This window comes from Hetaerina americana, unplaced genomic scaffold (genome assembly GCF_022747635.1).
Source record: "Hetaerina americana unplaced genomic scaffold, ioHetAmer1.1.p SCAF_62, whole genome shotgun sequence".
Classification (NCBI taxonomy): Eukaryota; Metazoa; Arthropoda; class Insecta; order Odonata; family Calopterygidae; genus Hetaerina; species Hetaerina americana.
In genome coordinates this window covers 1,596,039-1,601,702 of record NW_027287228.1, presented here as the reverse complement: position 1 = coordinate 1,601,702, position 5,664 = coordinate 1,596,039, and the positions used below count along the sequence as shown (strand labels likewise).

General features: G+C 40.8%; 1 protein-coding gene across 1 annotated transcript in view; it reads left to right on the top strand.

Annotated features, from left to right (window-relative positions):
- The first annotated feature begins 571 nt into the window (after positions 1-571).
- Positions 572-5,664, top strand: part of LOC139695719 (sepiapterin reductase-like) — a 51,034-nt gene continuing 45,941 nt past the window's right edge. Inside the window, exon 1 of the mRNA XM_071594519.1 lies at positions 572-719. The gene's annotated coding sequence lies outside the window, so the exon portion shown is untranslated. The remainder of the gene's footprint in view (positions 720-5,664) is intronic.

Below are 5,664 nucleotides of genomic sequence, written 5' to 3'. Positions count from 1 at the left end.
TCACCAAGCATTTGTTTTCGATGGCGATTTCTGGCGACCAGCTATGAGAGATTTAACGGCACGTTCTGTCGCAATTCCGCTGATTAGCTTCGGCGCGTTGGAGATTGTCAAGAGTTAATAAATCATTCGTTGTACAGGCGATTGGTTAATTAAACTTATCTTCTTCATCTACCGCCGCTTCAGTGTAAGACGTGCGAATAAATATTTAGCTGTGAAACACATTTATGATGATTTCATCAGGAAATCATCAAGGGTACAACTGCATTTGTTATGATTAGGAAATTGCGATATTCTGAATATATTCTATATACTTTATGGCCTTCTCATCAACCGAGATATCCCTGATGGTATTGCGCGTTAAATTATAGCAGTCTTTAAAATTTATACGTCATAGAAGAATCCAAATGCGTTAAAGATTATTTAATGTGCAATGATTTTTTTCGCACCAGCAAATTCTTTATAATGGTAAAGTTAAATAACGTGTACTCTCTCCATGTCATTTTCTCTAATGTGATTTGCTCACGTGTAATGAAAAATCATTGATTTCGAGTTAAATTTAATTGTCATGCATGCAAATATCTTGTGGCGCACTCTCAGTGCATTGCCTTGAAACTGAGATCAATCACTTCATTGTGTCTAGTACACTCACTCCTTGGAGTCGGACGTAGTGAGAGAGAACTCCTTCGAAGCAACAAGTAGATGTGAAGACATATTGAAAGGTAAATATTTAGTTTTATTCATTGGCAATTCTTTATATCTAACCGTTTAATATGTAGGTAGACACGGATATCGTGTATGTGCATGCTAAAATTTTCTTCTGCCAGTTGCTAGGAATCCGTTCGAGAACACTCCATTTCTCCTAGAATGCTGTATGTTTTATTTATTGAAATTACATTTTTTTATTTTTTGTTTGATCGTCTTTGTTCCAAAGTAATTATTATACAGTTTCATGATGTTATTCTCATTCTCTTGGGCGTAGTTTTCGCCATGGTTTGTACTAGGCAAATTCTTTTCAAATGAAGTGCCGTCCATAATTGACGTCATTAATTAACTCGGGAGGTGTCTGGACCAGAATGATGATACGAAGTTAGCAAAAGGTTTGATTATATGTGAAATCATGTTAGGTAAAATAAATAATTTAGTGTTTATATCCTATTCTAAAAGTTGATGCTCTGACGCATTTACGTTTTGTTTCTCTTCAGCAATGAATAGCCTCGTGCCGATATCGCGCTGCAATTTTGTTTTTTTTCCGGTTCTCACTCTTGTGTTCATAGAACCTGCTATCTGCGAGAGGGTGACACTCAAATGTCTTGCGGGAGGTCATGTCGCTGAGTCAAGGAGTTCCGCCGATAACATTTAGGCGGGGCAAAAAGTGAAATCTTTTTGGTGGACCACTCGGGTGTAATATTAGCCGTGGTGTGGGAAAATAAGGTTGTAACGGCATGCAGCCGAGCCACTACGTGTATGAAGGTCGGGTCCTTCAAGGAAAAGGCAAATATTTACTTTCCGACTATCCTAAATGGGGCGAAATGTAATGATGCCCAATTGCGGCCCTGTGGAACTTCGTGCATTCTAGAGTTTTCAGGAATGGTAGTCCTACTCATTGCTAAGTGCATATGAGTATCTTCCCTCGCGAGTTTGTTTGAGAAACTATAGTGATGGTACCTGTTTGGGGCGTCGCCAGTATTGCGTGGAATGGACAAAGTCCGAGGTGAAATGTGCGTCGGCATTAAAGAAAGGCGCGAAAGTACCCGGAAAACCTCTGAAAGATTCGCAGTCGTCAGGAGTTAAATCCGGGACTTCGGGGTGAGAATCGGTACGCTGTAGTCACCACACCAATTCGATCCCCTTGTTTTAAGTACACAAGTTTACGATGGCCACATGTGGTGGGCATGGGGTTTTTGATTAATATTTGCCTCGGCAATATCGGAGGTTGAAGCTGTAAATCTGCATCTACATAATGCCCCGCAAGCCGTCAGGGGGCGTGTGGCGGGGAGTGTTAGTTCAGAACCCTTAAAAGGGAATAAAACCACATGCAAAACCCACAAATTCATGTTGATCACAACCCATCGAGGACTATTTGTTTGCGATTTGACAACTATCTCTAATTCATTTTATTATTTTTTCCTCGATACCATAGCATTTAAGTTTCTGTAACCATTATTGTGCGGGAATTAGAAAGCCTTCTTGAAATCCAGAAATACTGCATCAACTTGAGTGTTGTTTTCTCCCGATCTAAGTATATCGTGAATAAAAATAGCCAATTGGATTTCTGAAGATCTCTTCCCAAATCCGTGGTGGTTGTGGCTTAGTATCTGGCTACTTTCCAGAAATCTTATAATGTTACTGACAATTATGTGTTCCAATATTTTACAAGATATCGATGTTAAAGAAATGGGTCGTTAATTGGTTGGTTTATCCCTATCGCCGCCTTTAGAGATGGGAGTTATATGGGCTAGTTTCCAGTCACGAGGCACTGAGCCTTCTTCTATCGATTTTAGAAAAACAATTTCTAAAACCGGGGCAATACCTCCAGCTTATTCCTTCGATATTCTAGCAGATATTTCTTCCAGACATTTGTGCTTTGCTGGCTTTGATTCTACGGATTCTATTCCTTTCTTGGTCTGTGTTACAGGTATGTATGTATGTGTGTGTGTCGCTCATGTGTTCCCCGGGTGGGTGTGGAAGCTGCTTTGGTGCATTTGTGTCATTATTTTAGACGCTCTGGAAAAACTTGTTCCAAATATTTGCCTTTTTCACACTTTCTGTGATTAGTTCGCCGTTTTCTGTCTCAGAGAATGTACAGTTGGTCGTTTACCTTTTATATCTCTAACGTATATGTAGGACAGAGGACTTTGGATTTTCCTCCAGATATTCGCATAGAATTTTTGATTTGAAGCAGTGTAGGACTTTGCGCATGATAATTTTCACCTGACTACGACATTTCTTTGTTTCTGTTTGGATTCTTTCATATAAACTGCATCTTCACTTTTTAAAATCTGATTGTGGTCTTCTTAATGCCAATCTGACTTCTCCGTTTTACCACCCAGGTTCCTTACTGTCGCTTTTAAATTTGGATGGATTGTACGCCATCGTTCTTTTGCGTTTAATATTTTAGATATATTTCCATGTGTTCACTTTGTAGATTGGCAGGGTTTTTATCTTGTGCTCTAGCAATTCTTTTTTTTAATATTCTCGCAGTCCGTCAAAATTTGCCTCGTAGAATAAGTAAGTTTTACGCTTTTCTTTGTTTATTTTGACGGACTTAGTTTTCAATTCTACTAGAATATATTTATGGTCTCTGATACCATTCATAATTTCAATGCTTGTAATGATTGCGGGCGAAGAAGTCGCAAATATAGCAAGTAGGTCGAAAGCAGTTGCTTTGGATTTGGACATGTGCATGTAAGAAATTTAATGCACTCGAGCTAGATGTGGCTGGCCGTGTCATGTTGAGATAAGAGGCGCATCACCTGAACAGGTGAACCGAGGAGATTTGTTTTGAGATAAGATGGAGTAATTACTTGGAGGGGGTGGGCTGAAGTACTCGTGAGAATCTAGAATGCGGTCCAAGGGAATCGGCGCAGGAAATAATAAGAATTATCAGTTACTAAAGAGCATGGAGGAAAGAATATATGAATGTGACAGGTGCAAGGTCAGTCAGGCCAGCATGGAACTAACTATCAAAAGGGATGAAAAATGTCCTTCGAGAATATATAATAAGGCTTTTTCAGGATTATTCGCGGGAGACAGCCCATTTTAAGTCTGGCCTTGGCTTTCTGTTACGAATTAAATGCTGGCGACCCCATGGCGCACGCCTCGTGATATCCACCTCATTTGGCGGGGACCAGATTTGTTGCGTGGGGATTACTCGAATTCCTTGACACAGCACACCCGTATTTTTTTCCGAGGTTGTCAGGAAGTTTTAGGGCCCCACAGCTTGGGGAGGCTGTGAAAAAATTAATCTAATCATTAATTGGAGTGGAAAAAGATAATAATTTTACGGTTATTTCAATTTGGGAAAACGAAGTCGAGAAATATTTTGTTATCCATTGAAAGGTCACGTTTTGACTGGTAAGCTTACCGCGGTTCAACGAATGCTGGCTTGCTAATTTTTTTTTGAGGAACGTGGTTCCAGAATAGGGCGGGGCTAAGAAAAGGAAAATATTCGAACGATTGGTCCGTTCAATCTTACCTGGTTGATTGATCGCGGATGATTTTTATCGCGGCGTGATGCTTTTCCTCTGATGGGAGAGAGTTCGCGAAGGACCTTCGATGCCAAACTTTCCCTTGTTTTCGAACACCTTGAAGATGCGAGTGAGAAAGGTCACCGCGGAATCGGAGAAAATCCAGTTCTGCGACGCTCTAAGCTTGCATAACAGGCGCCACTTGCAATCGACTCTTTCTTATTTACGAGGGGCCGCCATGGCCTCCCTCAACCGACGAGGACGCCACTCGGTCGGGCCACCAGCGGGCGGCGGCTATTATCTTTTTGCGAACTGGTCAGTTTGGTAACGGGCGATATGAAAGCGCGAAACGAAATATGAGCATGAATGTCAGGCAGGCCGGCAGTGGTGCTCCCAGGCAACCACATATTTGCCAACTTTCATTTTCGTCATCAGCATTGATCTGTACGAGTGATCAGTAAGGGTTGTTTTCTAATTTTTCAATTGAAAATTGTACATATTTTGTGAAATTTTAAATATTTTTTTCATTTAGCTCATAACAACATCAGTGTGATAGTTAAAGGATGGGAATCAACGTATAAATGAGACAGTCAGAACAGTTATTAAACCAGCAGCAATTATAAAACCTATCTTGGAAGTTTGGTGGACGATGATGGTCAAAGTAGTGGGAACAAAATAAGGATTACAATGAGAAAAGGAGATTTTACCAAGTGGCGGGAGTTGATGGGAGGGAAGAAGAATGTTGAGGATGTACAGCCAAAACTTTTGTATTGAGCGTGTTTTTGTACGGCTTCGTCTGTTAAACTTTGTCTTTGAGACAAGGTGATTTCCGTAGATGGGAGATTGTTTAGGCGTGCGTGTTGAGAAGGATGGAGAAAGTGAAATGGATGGAAATGAAAGTTAATGAAGAAGTACTTTGGGATGGTGGTTGACTATTGAGAGAAATCCAAAGGGGACAGGAAAGATGGATGCAGACAATTCTGATCGGTGATGGGATGTTGAAGGCCGTGGTGTACTTAGAAGGGAGCATGTTAGGGGACGGGATAGAGACTAGGCTTGGTTGAAGGACCGAATGCGGAGTTGAAGATGAGCGTAATGTACATAGATAAGGGTGTCACATAGTGTCTCGTGGTAAGTAATGGTTAGAAATTCAGCGGCGGTCGGTCGTGGTACCTAGTATCTTTGAATATTGAAGGGTAGATCCCTCGAGGTAGACCGAGAGACAAGTAGAAACAAAGTATTTGTCATGGGAAAAATTAAAAAAACTATATAAAATGGAAAAGCTTACGGCGGCGAAGGAAGTAGCGACGAACGAATGGAGAAGAATGGGATTGCAGTAAATCAACCGCAGGATGGAAATACTGGTGATGGATGGATATGATGGTCTAACCCCAATCTGGATGATCTTACCCCATCCAAAACTACCTTAGGCGGTCGAATAATAAATGCATGGTTTCATTAAAAAGTATCTGGAAAA